At 37.7% G+C, this 17,877-nt stretch overlaps 1 non-coding gene across 1 annotated transcript; it reads left to right on the top strand.

The window, feature by feature from the left end:
• Positions 1 to 11,275: 11,275 nt before the first annotated feature.
• LOC124249234 (U6 spliceosomal RNA) lies at positions 11,276 to 11,382 on the top strand. Its single transcript, XR_006891305.1, has one exon. It is a non-coding gene; the product is annotated as a U6 spliceosomal RNA (small nuclear RNA).
• Positions 11,383 to 17,877: the final 6,495 nt, after the last annotated feature.

Below are 17,877 nucleotides of genomic sequence, written 5' to 3'. Positions count from 1 at the left end.
TGTTTATTAGCCCTACTTTCTCTCTCAACACCATAGAGAAACAGTCAGTGCTCATCGCTATGGACAAAACGAGTTTACACGAGCAGTAGATCTCACCCATATCTCATCGATTCAAGGACACTGTTCCAAGAATTCTCTTCTCTCTCATGTACTCTCGAATATTTGCTCTCTACTGGCTAGACCATTCAAACATAATATTGATTCTCTTCCACCTGAAAACAAACACACATACACAAAAAAAATGTTAATCCTAATAACCTGCTTACTATTACCACACGTTTTTGCTCCGTACTTGGCAAATCTCCTTAAGACTTGTCTAGACATACTGTTGCCAATTCCTCTTCTTGCATTCAGTCTGAAACAACACATTCTGGCTTTTGCCTTTACCACTACACCAAAACTATTCTTAGCAAGATCCACAATAACTTCCACAATGTTACCTCTGGTGCACAATACTCAGCCCTCATCTTAATTGTCCTATTAATACTTAATTTGACACATTTGGTCATTCCTTCTTCCTTGCTGCACCTTCAACACTTAAACCCTATTGCACAACACTGATCTGATATCTTACTTTTCATTCCTTTTGAGCCCTCACTACTGTTTCTTCTTCCAGTTCTCTTAATCCTGGAGAACACAAGATATCAGCCATAAGTCCTCTGTAAACATCTCCCCTTTGATGATCTCAAACCTTCTTGTAGCTCCAAATATAGTCTCTATTTTGTTTACTTCTAACTTCTGTTTTGTTTCGTTTTGGTTTTGTGAGGAAGATTGGCCCTGAGTTAAAATTTGTTGCCAATCCTCCTGTTTTACTGGAGGAAGACTGTCACTGAGCTAACATCTGTGCCCATCTTCCTCTACTTTATGTGAGATGCTGCCACAGTGTGGCTTGATGAGCAGTGCTAGGTCCGCACCCAGGATCGGAACCTGCAAACCCAGGGCCACTGAAGCGGAGTTGAGCATACGAACTAAACCACTATGGCACCAGGCCAGCCCTATCTTGCAAATTTTTATCTACAGGTTAGACCACTCATCTGAAAACCAGGTACCTACTCAACTTCTGTCTTGGATCTCTAGTACTCTGCTACTCAATATCTGCTACACACGAGTGGTGTAACATTGCTTGGAAGTATGTTAGAAATGCATTTTCTCAAGCCCTGCTCCGATCTACTGAATGGAAATCTGCATTTCACCAATATCAAGGGTGATTGCACACAATAATATTTAAGAGAGATTCACTTGATAGCTCAAATTTAATAAATCCAAACAGAAGCCCCGATCTTCCACCCCCAGTGGTTCCACCTACTGTCTTCCCATTTTATTTGGAAAAAAAATTCCTTGATTACAATTGCTAAGGCCAAATAAGTTAAAATCATTCATATCCCTTCTATGTTTTCTGACATACCTTATTCCAGCAGTTAGAAAATCCTCGATTCCTTCATCAGAATATATTCAAAATTTGTCCTCTTACGTCACCTTCACAGCTTCTACTCTGTTCAGAGTCCCTATAATCTCTCCCTGGGATTATCAATCTCTTAACTGATCTGTCTTTTTACTCCCTACGGTACGGTCAGCATAGGAATGCAATTCCTTTTAAACTATAAGTCAGTTTACACCACTCGTCTGTCCAGAATCCTCAAATGCGTGTCCATTGGACTCAGTAAAATCCACACTCATTACAATGGCCTTCCAGTCTGAGTATGCCGGGGCCTGAACTCTGACCTAAAGTTTTTCTACACTTTAAAGAGGTGACATCACCCCAACCACACCAGCCTCCCTGCTGTTCGTTATCTACTCCAGGCATTTCATCCCCACAGGTTGTTGGTGCCAACTCTTTCCACTGCCTGGAGTCCTGTACCTTCACTTAGCCACTTGGCAAACTCCCTCACCTCCTTCAATCCCTTTTTCAAAGGTCTTCTTCTCAGTGGGGTCTACTCTCATATCCTACATGCTTTATACTTCTGTTAATTTAGAATGTCTAACGCTTGTTTTGTCCCTTCCTCCAGATGACAGCTCCATTCGGACAAAAACCCTTGTCTATTGTCTTTATTGAATCCATATAATGTGTATATTAACAGTGACAGGGACAGAGGGTGCTTTAATATTTGCTGAATAAATGCATGATAACAAAGAAGTGAGCATTAGTCAAATGTGATTTGGATAGAGAAAGTTCAATGAATTGATGAAGTTAAAAACTAGAGTGCATTTTTGTTAGGTGGAAATGAGACGGAAATTGAGCAAAGTGGCCAACTTATTCAAGATGGCTAACTAGCCTCGTAAGTAATTGTCCTTTGTCTCCACAACATCTATAACCCATTATTTAATCAAGAGCGCAATGCTTTTTCTTCATGGGATTTACATTTCTTGCATTCTCAGCAATGTTTATCTCATTTCAGTTCTAGGGTTTGTCTCCAGCTAGGAAGTCAGTCAGCATAACCCACACCCATGATCAGATGACGGATTCAAGAGTGGGCAAGTAACCAATCAGAGCCAATACATGTGATTGATCTATGTTGGACTTTTAAAGATACAGATGCATATTGTCTTCCCCAAAATGATGGTTGGGGACGTGAGATTTATAGCTCTTGTAACCATTTGCCATCATGTGGGAGGCTGGCTTGTGGAAACGACTGAAGCATGGGCATTGACATTTCCTAGCAAGCCAAGCCTAAAATAGGACCTACATCTTTGTTTAAGGTGCATGAGATAGAGATTTCATTTTTTGTTTAAAACTATTTGATTTTGGATTTTTGTTACTTGTTAACAAAGATTCTCAGCTTTGATATGGTTATGACAAGAAGGAAAAGCATTCTGGGAAGCTAGAGGGAGCACACATTCTAGGGTCTTTTTGTTTGTTTGGTTTGTTTCCTTAGGTGGGAGATAGTTGAGACTCTTTAAGCATAAGTGAAAATGAGCAAAGAGAAAGAGAAAGATTGAACATATGGACCGTTGGTGGGATTCTTAATGTAGTTGAATACACAACTTTCTAAACTTCCATGGCACTGTCAGTTCAAATAAATTCCCACTCACTTTTTTATCCTTCCATTTTTTTTTTCCTAGTACTTTTGAAAATGTTATTCCCACTCCCACCTGAGGCCAATCCTAATACGGTCATCTTCATCCTCTCAGGTGGGAGTAGGAATAACATTTTCAAAAGTACTAGAAAAAAAATGGAAGGATAAAAAAGTGAGTGGGAATTTATTTGAGTTGACAGTGCCATGAAAGTTCAGAAAGTATCTACAATGACTTCATTTGATAGCTATTGCAAATTATTCAGTGGTTTTATTTTTTTATTTTTTATTTTAAAGATTGGCACCTGAGCTAACAACTGTTGCCAGTCTTTTTCTTTTTTTTTTTTTTTTATAAATTCTTCTCCTCAAAACCCCCCAGTACATAGTTGTAGATTCTAGTCGTGAGTAGCTCTGGTTGTGCTATGTGGGACGCCACCTCGGCGTGGCCTGACAAACGGTGCCACGTCTGTGCCAAGGATCTGAACTTGTGAAACCCTGGGCCGCCAAAGTGGACTGCTTGAACTTAACCACTTGGCCATGGGGTTGGCCCCATGTGTTTTTATTTATTTATTTATTTATTTATTTATTTTGAGGGTGATTAGCCCTGAGCTAACATCTGCTGCTGGTCATCCTCTTTTTGCTGAGGAAGGCTGGCCCTGAGCTAACATCTGGGCCCATCTTCCTCTATTTTATATGTGGGATGCCTACCACAGCATAGCTTGCCAAGCAGTGCCAGGTCTGCACCCAGGATCTGAACAGTGTACCCTGGGCTGCCAAAGTTGAACATGGGCACTGAACCGCTGCACCAACAGGCCAGCCCCTCAAGTCTTTTTAAATAGAGGAGGATCTTAATGAAAATAATACTTTATTTACCTGAAATTTGGGAAGGACAATCATGGAGGTATAAGTTATTGATAGGGAAACTAGTTTAGAAGCCGTGGTAATTGACCAGACAAGAGAAAACAGAATCAAAACTAGAGAATAAAAGGGGCTGGCCCCATGGCCTTGTGGCTAAGTTCAGCCTCTTTGCTTCAGTGGCCCAGGTTTGGTTTCCAGTCACGGACTTACACCACTCATCAGCAGCCATGTGGTAGTGGTGACCCACATACAAAATAGAGGAAGATTGGCACAGACGTTATCTCAGGGTGAATCTTCCTCAAGCAAAAAACAACTAGAGAAAAAGTAGAATGGAAAGTAAATTGATAATGAAGATATTACTTTAGCCTGTTATTCATAACCATTTTGGCCCCATTTTTTTTTTTTTTTGGAGGAGGATTAGCCCTGAGCTAACTGCCAGCAATCTACCTCTTTTTGCTGAGGAAGGCTGGCCCTGAGAAAACATCCTTGCCCATCTTCCTCTACTTTATATATGGGGCACCTAGCACAGCATGGCTTGTCAAGCAGTGCCATGTCCACTCCCGGGATTTGAACTGGTGAACCCTGGGCCATCAAAGTGGAACATATGCACTTAACCACTGTGCCACTGGGCCGGCCCCATGGCCCCATTTTTATTATGAGTATTTCAAGCTCATTGAACAGAAATCATGCCTAACTGTTGAGTTGTGTGCAGTGCCAATCACATTTCCTGTGCTCAATAAATGTTAAACCATAACATCACTGAAGAAGGACATAAAATAAGGAAGGAGACTCTATCTAGGAGGAAAACCAAGCATTTGTAGCATTATGAATTAACTCCTTCTTTTGAATAATTTCTGTATTATTTCCCACTTTTACTGTTAGGTAAATAGCATCTTCATTCGTCAAATATATATTCGATGTCAGGAAGCCACATTTCTAGGAGCCAGGGTAATACAAATAGTTCTCTAAAATCAATCCAGGAAATTAGACATGTAAAATGCCTTTCTCAGTTCTGTGGACTAGTGAATAATACATTCATAAGTGTAGACAGATGTTGAATTATATAGGCATTTAGAGTAGAAACAATAACGCTTTTGCCTGGAGTCCTTAAAAATGGATTTTGGAATAAGCAAGATTTAAGCTAGTTAGAGCTTGAAGGGTAGGGTAAAATTTAGAGAGGGGAAAATGTGGGGGAAAAAAAGCAGTTTAACATTAAAGGGTAATGGTGTGATAAAAGAATAGTAGTGGGAAATGCAATGAAATTTTATGTGTAAGCAGCATAGTTTCACTGAAGTACATTCTCTATGTAGCTGAATAATGGAAGGTAAGCCTGGAGAGACAGCATTTTTATAGGGCCTTGAATTCAGGGGTGAAGTATTTAACATTTTCTTTGGCACTAGGGATCCACTGAAGATTTTGAGAGGAAAAACTATAATGTGGTTTTAGAAAAAAAATGAGATTGGTCGTTAAGTTCAGGAAAGATTAAAATGCGGTGAAACCTCAACTGTTGGAATAGTCTGGACATGAGAAAATGGATTAAAATAAACTGCAGACTTGGTGAGAATTGATTTTAGTAAACAAATGAGGGGTCTAAGGGAATGGGCGACTGATGATGTGTAGACAGAGTGAGTGCGTCAGGACAGGAAAATGGAGATGACCCTCAGAAAATAGTGGCTCTCTTAGCACAGCACTATTTTAGCACAAGTGTTCAACAATTAGCTTTTTCACTTCTGCATTTTTAACTGATTAAAAATGCATATGAGGCCCGTTCAGTGGCATAGTATTTCAGTTCGCATGCTCCACTTTGGCAGCATGGGCTTTGCGGGTTTAGATCTCAGATGAGGACCTATGCAACTCTCATCAAGCCATGCTGTGGCAGCATCCCACATAAAATAGAGAAAGACTGGCACAGATGTTAGCTCAGTGACAATCTTTCTCACCAAAAAAACAAAAAAAGAATATTGGCTAACAGTTGCATACTTTATTAAAAGAGCAGTATCCTGTAAAGAAATATTTGACTAAGGCTTAAGAAAGAAAAGGGAGGAGAAAATCAACAACTCTCAGTGGCCTTCACACATCTATAATTTTGAAACTTAGGAGATCAGTTTCACATTCAGGTAGATTTATTTATCTAAAATTTTAAAACAAACCCCATAGAGAAACATAGTAGTGGGGACATAATACACCATTTTTGCAGTTTTTAGCACTATAATGAAATACACTAAACTTTTTAAAGCTCTTTTATATATTAAAAATTAATCTCTATAGATGACAACTCTGTATATTCAAGTAAGAAAAGGGGAATTTATATCGTATCATTTCAGAAAAGATTAATCAATTTTGATGAGTAATCTTTGAGAATGGGGCTAGGTCATAGGTATAATCTAAAACGTGGTTTTGATAAAAAATTATTACAACCTGGAAATAAACGTAGTATTTTGTTTATTATCATAGAGAAAAATACAGGAAAATCCCTCAGGTAAGTGAGACAATGATAATAAAGATTTATATGTAACCATGGTAGACAGGGCCTGAAGCAACATTTGGCTACAAAGTCAAAATTAAATTATACTGGAGGCTGTAGAATGTATAACTAAATTGAACAAAATAATACAATGCTTTTTGCTTTTTGTAGTCATTCCACATTTCAAGAAACCTCATCTCTATAAGCATTTTCCTTTGATTTTTACTCAGAACAACTGTATTCTGATGGGAAATCTGGTGTTAATTTCATGTGATATGAAAACAATTTCATCCAAGATACAAATTCATTAAACAAAGAATGATACTAAGTACAATACAAATATTTCTGTCTTCAAAGCGATTATCATTCAGAAATTGATGCTTAGTTTATCGTTATATTTATTGCCAATGTGATCCTGACTCAAATGAATACCAGGAACAGGTTTGTGAGCTGCAAACATTTATTTTTTATGTTGATTTCAGTTCAATAACACTGGGATTAAAAAGCATCGATCGTAAGTCAAAGAAGCATAGGGTCAGTCTTTAATTTCCCATCTTCCAGCTGTGTGACCTTGGACAACTATTTGAATAGCCAGAACTCTGTTTCTTCATTTATTTAAAAAAAGGGTAATTCTAATATTTCTTATAGGGTTAAAATTAGTTTTAGAGAATACCCATATGTAATAATTAGGATAGTATTTTTACATATAAAATATAAACACAATATATGTAATATTTTACATATATTCTTATTAACTTCATGTTAGAATTAGCAAATCTTAGAAATAAAAGAGAACATTTCATAATAATAAATACAAAAAATCTCCCAAAGAATAAATTCATGAGGACTATACCTTAAATTAGTAATACTCTCTTAGGAGATATCTGTATATATTTATTTTTATTTATTTGTTTTTTTGAGGAAGATTAGCCCTGAGCTAACATCTGCTGCCAATCCTCCCCTTTTTGCTGAGGAAGACTGGCCCTGAGCTAACATCCGTGCCCATCTTCCTCTACTTTATATGTGGGACGCCTGCCACAGCATGGCTTGACAAGCAGTGCCAGGTCCGCACCCGGGGTCTGAACCAGTGAACTCTGGGCTGCCCAAGTGGAATGGGCGAACTTAACTGCTGCACCACCAGATAGTCCCCTTCTTGTGAATTTTTATTCATTCATTCCCAAATTATTTATTGAGACTAAAATGAATAGCATTGACGCTGTCAATGTGGCGCTTGTGGACAGATCCTGGAAGAGGGACACATGCTGAAGATACTACAATTAGTTGTAATACAGTAAATGACACATACAATTATGTACACACATATATATATCACACAATGGAGTCAACAGGTGGACACATTTTAGTTCTGCCTCTGAGAATCACAGACTGCATTTAATAAGCTTATTCAAAGTTGAAAAGTAGTTTAACAAATAAAGAGCAATAAAAATGTGCCATATCTTAACTATCCATGAAATGTTTACTTTACGTACAAGATAGTTTTGTATAAGAATGAGAATATCATTTAATTTTGCTTAACCCTATTCTTACCATACTCTTTCAGCAGTATTTTATTCCATATTATTTCCATAGTCTTTGAGTAAAAATCTGAGCACAGAATCACCCAATATGTTTATCCTTCTACTCACTACTCCATAAGCATTCTACTTTGCTGCTTAGTAGAAACATAAACCTCAATTTAAGAATCATAGCCATGTACTATATTGTCTGTTGAAGCCACTAATTGCAAATAATAATAGAAATTTGGTGATTTGTGACTGTTCAAAACTCCTGATAAAGAAAATATTTTTGTAGTCTTGAGCATCAAACCATACTCAGTTAGCCACTTTGATTTATGTCTTATTAGGAAGCTTTGATAAGATACCCTTCAATTTCGCATACTTGTTCCAGACGTTAGAATACATTATTTTGTACATTTTACCCCATCACCCATTGGAACAAATAAACTCTCATCAAATATTTAACATGGTGGAGATAGAACACATCATACGAATGGGACTGAATTTTACCCATGATTAATCCTTCCTGTCAAATCTAGTCTATTTGTTGTTTTTTCTCTATGGATATATCAATGTTTTCTGATTCTCTTTCTTATGTCTGCTCAGACTGAATCTTTGTTGCGATGTTCGACTGGTATTTAGCCTCGTCTTTCCACCTACTTCGCTTTTCCTTCACTTTTGGTAGCTATCCTCTACTTAATCCAGTATCTCTTTTGTAATGCTAATTGCAGAATTTACGGTAACCACTGTGCTATTTCACCTTATTCTTTTAACCCATCCCATTTGGGATACTATAAATATTATTTGTTTCATAGTGCATCAGCTCTATTACTGAGTACTGTTTATCCCCAATTTAATTACCTCTTTGTATATCTTTATCAAAATCATTGGAAGAAATATCGATTGAGTTTGCTAAATTACTATTTGGTTCTGCCATATGCCAGTAAGAGTTTTTCCTCCAAAATAGCATTGGAACAGTAATCAATAGTCTTTGCATAAATTACACATATAGGTCTATAAACCAAACTTAATAATGTCTCAGTCCATACTTTTCCACTTTGTTAAAAATAATATTATGGAATGTTTAGTTAAATTATTACATTTTCCTTAAGTGGTAGTCTGAAAGTATATTTATCCAGAAAGAAAACGTTACATTGGATGTCTTATTCTTAGCAAAGCCATCTTAACATCTGAGAATCAATTTCCTTTTCTAAGTGCTCTCTTATCACTTGTCACTAGTAATTAAAGAGTTATTTTGTGGTTAAATGTGGCAAGCTTTGTATTATAAATTACAAACTCTAACTTTTTAAATACTTTGAGCAATTCTATTTCAAATTCGTGGAAGAGTAGCAACAATATCAAATTTTGACACGTTGTTGCAACCAGCGAGTTGAGATAAAATTGACAAGCGCTTCCAAGTCATTTATTAGAACTGTTCCAATTCGACAGCACGCATGGTCAGAGTAGTGCCAGATGTCAACACCTTTCATTTATTTTCAGAAAAATAAACACAGTTTCGAGAAAAGTCATAAATATAGCAGACTCTAAAGAAATATAAGAGAACAACATGAGTTTTTGGAGAAGATTAGTTTCAAACATAAATTAACTTTCTTATTAGTTTTTTTTTTTCCTCCAGGAACTTACATATTAGGAGCAGCCTCAAAGGTCTTTCTGAACTCAGTGTTCTCTGGAAATTTGTAGTGGCAGCTTTACCTTTAATTGACATTTAACATTGCAACATTTAATTTGGGAAGAGAACTTACTTTAGAGTAGAAAGGACAGCAAATTCATTTTCAAAGAATATTAGCTTTAACTGATTTCTTTGAGTGGATTAAATCCTCTCTAGACATTTTTTTTTTTTAGATTTCAATATTCTCTATACAACTGTTATTTCCTATTTTCTCCCCTCCGCTATTTTTTCTTTCTGTCCTTTCTCGTCTCTTTCATTTTATGGGTTGGGTGAACTGTTCTTTCTTCTAGGCAAGGAGGTCTGCTTGGATGTGAAGACTGAAGAAAAATATTTTGTTTCTCCAACAAGAAGTTATAAAAGTTATTGAAACTTTCATTAGACATTTAGGAACTAATTTTCTGTATTCTTAACCATGGCAAACAAAAACCCAAAATTGTGCTTATTGTAGTATAATCTATACACCCTCTTGAATATAACATCTTGGACGACAGTAGCAGGCATCATTATGAACGTTTTCTCACTCACTCGCAAACACACACACAGCCCATCACCCCTAACACATACATTTGCATGCATATGTACAAGTATTTATTACCCTGCTCTGATTTGCATTTTTATATTTTGAATCTGGAAAGAGTTAGTGATAACATGAACAGAACAGTTCAAAAAGATGCAACAAAAATTAAAGATACTCAAGGAAGAAGAGATAATCAGTGTAACAGAGATATGAATATTAGTTGGTAGAAATAGAGTGAGCATATTGTGGTTTGTGATTTCACAGGAGAAGCAATTTGGAATAATAATGAGCATAAGTTAATTTCATGTTTGTAGAAAGCTAAAACAGAGTGCAAATGAACGTCATTACAGTTGAGAAAAAGAAATTATATTCTGGTTAATTAAAGTATCTAATGTTTGATTTATGCAACGTTTAAAATCTCTTTTGAGATGGAGTTGCATTGTGTCAGTTCAGAAAACTACATTTCCCAGAATTCCCTTCTTCACATAGGCCTAGGTTGTTGTGAGAAATAGGTCACAAAAGACATTTTATGTGAGAATTTCAAGGCATAAGCTAAGCAGCAGCTGGCTTCTGTTTGGACTGGAAGGTATGTGCAGGACATGAGGGGCTGTTGCAACTCACACATGATGTCGTTAATTATGTGCTACTTCGGTTGGTTGTCGTGGACAGCAACAGGACCCACAGCTCCTCCACCTCTTCCAGAATCTCCTGCTTCAATCTCTTGAGGAAATTGTCCAGTCCAGCTTGGTGATGAAGAGCTCCATGTGGTGCTGGAGGACACCTCCATTGGAAGTAGGAGGCTTAGAGGCAGTGAGAAATTGATTCAGAGATTGATCAGTCCTTTTGTGGATTCCACTCTGACAGGTTCCCACTTTTCCTTGCTTTTCACACTTATGTCCACGTTTCTTTATCACCTGTGTGTCCTGCACTGAAACAACAGATTCATAAAAACTGTGTATTCAGTCCTATAGTTGTGTTGGAAAAAAATTCATGTAACACATCTTACATATTTATACATATGTGTAGACAAACACACATATACATGCACGTCATCTGGTGGTTCTCCTTGTCTGATTAAACTTTGACTGGATGCCTTCTTAGCAAAAGATTCTATGATTTCAATACATCTGTGTGTCTTCAATAAATTTGTGAAGACTTTGTGCCCTAGATTCTCTATTGTTTTTTTCCCTTGCTGGCCATAAAGTACATTTGAAGGCCGTGCTCACTTCGGCAGCACATATACTAAAATTGGAACGATACAGAGAAGATTAGCATGGCCCCTGCGCAAGGATGACACGCAAATTCGTGAAGCGTTCCATATTTTTCAGCATAGCTAGGTGTACTAACCACAGACTGTAGAAGATGCCAATAGCTCTCCTGCGACCTATAGAGGACAAGTGAGATTTGGTGAGTGCCGACAGCAACGGAGCGACAAATATAAGTGATCCCACCCCTGGCTGCTGGAAAAGCCCATAACACCGTTGCAGACCCCAAGGAGAGAGCACATCTAGGTGGGCTGCAACAGTAGGCACCTGCAGCCTGAAGCCCCCCTGTGACGGCCCCCACGGCAGAGGAGGGAATCCAAAGGGCCACTGTGGCTACGAAGAGGGGCCCAGGCCCAGTTAGCAACTACGGACAGGATTCCTGGTTGGTGAAATATAAAGAGCTGCTCCTCCCACCGCAGCAGCTGAAACAAGTGAAAGGAGCAACTAAACTCTATTTCCATGCGGAGGCACAAATCAACAACATCAAGCAATATGAAAAAATACATTAAATCTCCAGAACAGAAAGAAAGCAACAAATATACAGAAAACAATCCCAAAGAAAATGAGATGTATAACCTAAATGACGATGACTTCAAAACAGCCATCATTAAGATTCTCAATGAGTTAAGAGAGAATTCTGACCGACAACTCAACGAGTTCAGGAGCTATGTCACAAAAGAGTTTGATACGATAAAGAAGAGCCAAACAGAAATATTGGAAATGAAGAACACAATAGAGGAGATTAAGAAAAATCTAGATGCTCTGAACAGTAGGGCCGATAATATGGAGGAAAGAATTAGCAATTTGGAAGATGGCAATATAGAATTGTTGCAGGCAGAGGAGGAGAGAGAAGCAAGACTTAAAAGAAATGAAGAAACTCTCCGAGAATTATCAGACACAATTAGGAGATGCAACGTAAGGATTATAGGTATACCAGAGGGAGAAGAGAAGGAGAAAGGGGCAGAAAACCTATTCAAAGAAATAATGGCTGAGAACTTCCCAAATCTGGTGAGGGAGATGGATCTTCAGGTGACATAAGCCAATAGATCTCCAAACTTTATCAATGCAAGAAGACCAACTCCACGGCATATAGTAGTGAAGCTAGCAAAAGTCAACGACAAGGAGAAAATATTAAGGACAGCCAGGCAAAAGAAACTAACCTACAAAGGAACCCCCATCAGGCTATCAGCAGATTTCTCAGCAGAAACTTTACAGGCTAGAAGAGAGTGGAATGATATATTCAAAAATCTGAAGGACAAAAATCTACAGCCGAGAATTCTCTACCCAGCGAAAATATCCTTCAAATACGATGGAGAAATAAAAACTTTCCCAGATAAACAAAAATTAAGGGAGTTCATTGCCACAAAACCTCCTCTTCAGGAAATCCTCAGGAAAACCCTCATTCCTGAAAAATCCAAAAAAGGAAAGGGGCTACAAAACCAAGAGCAGAGGAGATAAGTAGAAGGACAACAACAGAGAGTAGCAGCTCTACATCAGAACAGATTAAACCATGGGACGAGAAACAAAGGAAACTGAAAAAAAACGGAAAACAAGACACAAAATGGGAGTGGTAGGCCCCCACGTCTCAATAATCACTCTAAATGTAAACGGATTGAACTCCCCAATCAAAAGACACAGAGTGGCAGGATGGATCAAAGAACAAGATCCAACAATATGCTGCCTCCAGGAAACACACCTCAGCCCCAAAGACAAACACAGACTCAGAGTGAAGGGATGGAGAACAATACTCCAAGCTAATAATGAACAAAAGAAAGCAGGTGTCGCTATACTAATATCAGACAAGGTAGATTTCAAAGCAAAACAGATAAAGAAAGATAAAGAGGGACAGTATATAATGATAAAAGGGACTCTCCACCAAGAAAACATAACACTTATAAATATATACGCACCCAACACAGGAGCACCAAAATTTGTAAAGCAACTCTTAATAGAACTAAAAGAAGACATCAACAACAATACAATAATAGTAGGGGACCTCAACACACCATTAACACCAATGGACAGAACATCCAGACAGAAAATCAACAAGGAAATAATAGAATTAAATGAAAAATTAGACCAGATGGACTTAATAGATATATATAGAACACTTCATCCAAAAACAGCAGGTTACACATTCTTCTCAAGTGCACATGGAACATTCTCAAGGATTGACCATATTTTGGGAACCAAAGCAAACATCAATAAATACAAGAGAGTTGAAATAATATCAAGCATCTTTTCTGATCATAACGCTATTAAACTAGAAATCAACTACAAGAAAAAAGCAGAGAAAGGTGCAAAAATGTGGAGACTAAACAACACGCTTCTCAACAAACAATGGATCATTGAAGAAATTAAAGAAGAAATCAAATATTATCTGGAGACAAATGAAAATGAGAACACGACATACCAAATCATTTGGGATGCAGCAAAAGCAGTCCTAAGAGGGAAATTCATCGCAATACAGGCTCACCTCACTAAACAAGAAAAAGCTCACGTAAGCAACCTCAAACGACACCTAACAGAACTAGAAAAAGAAGAACAAACAAAGCCCAGAGTCAGTAGAAGGAGGGAAATAATAAAAATAAGAGCAGAAATAAACGATATTGAAACAAAAAAGACAATAGAAAGGATCAATGAAACAAAGAGTTGGTTCTTCGAAAGAATTAACAAAATTGACAAACCCCTAGCCAGACTCACCAAGAAAAGAAGAGAGAAAGCGCAAATTAACAAAATCAGGAATGACAGAGGAGAAATCACAACAGATACCAATGAAATACAAGAGATCATAAGAGAATACTATGAAAAACTATATGCCAACAAATTGAACAACTTGGAAGAAATGGACAAATTCCTAGACTCCTACAATCTCCCCAAACTGAATCAGGAAGAAATGGAGAATCTGAATAGACCAATCACAAGTAAGGAAATAGAAACGGTAATCAAAAACCTCCCCAAAAACAAGAGTCCAGGACCAGACGGCTTCTCTGGAGAATTCTACCAAACATTCAAAGAAGACTTAATACCTATTCTCCTCAAACTGTTCCAAAAAATTGAGAAAGATGGAGAACTCCCTAACACATTCTATGAAGCCAACATCACTCTGATCCCCAAACCTGACAAGGACAACACAAAGAAGGAGAACTACAGGCCGATATCACTGATGAACATAGATGCAAAAATCCTCAACAAAATTTTGGCAAACCGATTACAGCAATACATCAAAAAGATTATACACCATGATCAAGTGGGATTTATACCAGGGACACAGGGATGGTTCAACATCCGCAAGTCAATCAACGTGATACACTACATCAACAAAATGAAAAACAAAAACCACATGATCATCTCAATAGACGCAGAGAAAGCATTCGACAAGATCCAACACCCATTTATGATAAAAACCCTCAGTAAAATGGGTATAGAAGGAAAGTACCTCAACATAATAAAGGCCATATATGATAGACCCACAGCCAACATCATACTCAATGGACAAAAGCTGAAAGCCATCCCTCTGAGGACAGGAACAAGACAAGGGTGCCCACTTTCACCACTCCTATTCAACATAGTACTGGAGGTGCTGGCCAGAGCAATTCGGCAGGAAAAAAAAATAAAAGGAATCCAAATAGGTAACGAAGAACTAAAACTCGCGTTGTTTGCAGACGACATGATCTTATACATAGAAAACCCCAAAGAATCCACAGAAAAACTATTAGAAATAATCAACAACTACAGCAAAGTAGCAGGGTATAAAATTAACGTGCATAAATCAGTAGCATTTCTATACACTAACAATAAACTAACAGAAAAAGAACTCAAGAACTCTATCCCATTCACAATCACAACGAAAAGAATAAAATACCTTGGGATAAACTTAACCAAGGAAGTGAAGGATCTATACAATGAAAACTACAAGACTTTCTTGAAAGAAATTGACGATGACATAAAGAGATGGAAAGACATTCCTTGCACATGGATTGGAAGAATAAACATAGTTAAAATGTCCATACTACCTAAAGCAATATACAGATTCAATGCTATCCCAATCAGAATCCCCAGAACATTCTTCACAGAAATTGAACAAACAATCCTAAAATTCATATGGGGGAACAAAAGACCACGAATTGCTAAAGCAATCTTGAGCAAGAAAAACAAAGCCGGCGGAATCACAATCCCCGATTTCAAAACATACTACAAAGCTACAGTGATCAAAACAGCATGGTACTGGTACAAAAACAGGTCCACAGATCAATGGAACAGAATTGAAAGCCCAGAGATAAAACCACACATCTACGGACAGCTAATCTTCGACAAAGGAGCAGAGGGCCTTCAATGGAGAAAAGAAAGTCTCTTCAACAAATGGTGCTGGGAAAACTGGACAGCCACATGCAAAAGACTGAAAATCGACCATTCTTTTTCACCACACACCAAAATAAACTCAAAATGGATCAAAGACCTAAAGATTAGGCCTGAGACAATAAGTCTTTTGGAAGAGAATATAGGCAGTACACTCTTTGACATCAGTTTCAAAAGAATCTTTTCGGACACTGTAACTCCTCAGTTGAGGGAAACAATAGAAAGAATAAACAAATGGGACTTCATCAGACTAAAGAGCTTCTTCAAGGCAAGGGAAAACAGAATTGAAACAAAAAAACAGCTCACTAATTGGGAAAAAATATTTACAAGCCACTTATCCAACAAAGGGTTAATCTCCATAATATACAAAGAACTCACACTGCTTAACAACAAAAAAACAAACAACCCGATCAAAAAATGGGCAGAGGACATGAACAGACATTTCTCAAAAGAAGATATGAATATGGCCAATAGACACATGAAAAGATGTTCATCATCGCTAATCATCAGGGAAATGCAAATCAAAACTACACTAAGATATCACCTTACCCCCGTTAGATTGGCAAAAACATCCAAAACCAAGAATGACAAATGTTGGAGAGGTTGTGGAGAAAGAGGAACCCTCATACACTGTTGGTGGGAATGCAAACTGGTACAGCCACTATGGAAAACAGTATGGAGATTTCTCAAAAAGTTAAAAATAGAAATACCCTATGACCCAGCCATCCCATTACTGGGTATCTATCCTAAGAACCTGATATCAGATATCTCAAGAGTCCGGTGCTCCCCTATGTTCATCGCAGCATTATTTACAATAGCCAAGACGTGGAACCAGCCTACATGCCCAGAAACTGATGATTGGATAAAGAAGATGTGGTATATATACACAATGGAATACTACTCAGCCATAAAAAAAGACGAAATTGGCCCATTCACAACAATGTGGATGGACCTCGAGGGCATTATGTTAAGCGAAATAAGTCAGTCAGAGAAAGACGAACTCTATATGACTCCACTCATAGGTGGAAATTAGTATATTGAGAAGGAGATCTGATCGGTGGTTACCAGGGAAAAGGGGGGGTGGGGGGAGGGTACGGAGGGGGAAGTGGTGTACCCACAACATGACTAACAAAAATGTACAACTGAAATTTCACAAGCTTGTAATCCATCATAACATTAATAAAAAAAAATATATCAAAAAAAAAAAAAGTACATTTGAAGGCAGAAATTTAGAATTAATGTGAATAGTCTTAAAACCTGGCATAACCAAAAGAATAATCGTAATTTGAGAACTATGCTACCTGACCAACTAAACGTTTGCATATGAATATGATGAGGGCCACCAGTCATAGTTAAATTCTGTCTCAGATTCATTAAATACAGCATGGAGTAGTTCAAAGACAGTAAAATACGGAACTCAAATGCGCTGGATCTAAACTCAAAATCCAGCACCTATCAACCTATCGTGATCATTAACTACATATACTATTCATGGATCCTGACTTCCTCCCTGTATAGAGGAAAAAGAAAAACAACCTACTCTCAAGTGTGTGTGTGTCCCCCACATTGGTATCTCCTTAAGGATAAGCATCTTTCCTTAGGCTAGGAACTGATTGCTGCGCTCACCTGTGACCACCCTGCTCACCTGTGACCACCCAGCTACAGACAACAGACCAGCCACCCTGCTGTGTCCACAGAGACAGCAGACCTACCTGCTGTGTTCATCAATTGCTGTGCCAACAGAGCAGTCTAGTGACTATTGTAAAAAGAACATTTCAATTATATGTGAAACATCCTCTTTGGGGGTATATAACCACTCTGTATACCCCACTTCTTTGGTGCCCTTTCTTCCTTCAGGAAGAAAGGCCCTGGGCCATGGTCCTCACATTTTAGCCTTGAATAAACTCACCCAAATTTTCACTTATAGATTGGTTATGGATTATTTTTGTCGACAACTCTTTGAAACTTTGATCAGAACTTATAAGAACATCCTAACAATAAAAGTCTTAGCAAAATTGATTAGACTCTAGTGTCAATTTCAATGGTCAAGAATAATGTGTAATAAAAAATATCCTTTGTTGTGTCTATTCATTTAATTTCAATTTAACTTTACTTATATTTAAGTTCATTAAATGTCCTTTAGTGCAAGAACAATGTCTTACCCTGGAATAGTAGATCCAAAGTACTTATCCATAG

The sequence above is a fragment of the Equus quagga genome, chromosome 12 (genome assembly GCF_021613505.1).
Source record: "Equus quagga isolate Etosha38 chromosome 12, UCLA_HA_Equagga_1.0, whole genome shotgun sequence".
NCBI lineage: Eukaryota > Metazoa > Chordata > Mammalia > Perissodactyla > Equidae > Equus > Equus quagga.
The sequence above is the reverse complement of the archived record's forward strand: the minus strand, read 5'-3'. Positions and strand labels throughout refer to the sequence as shown.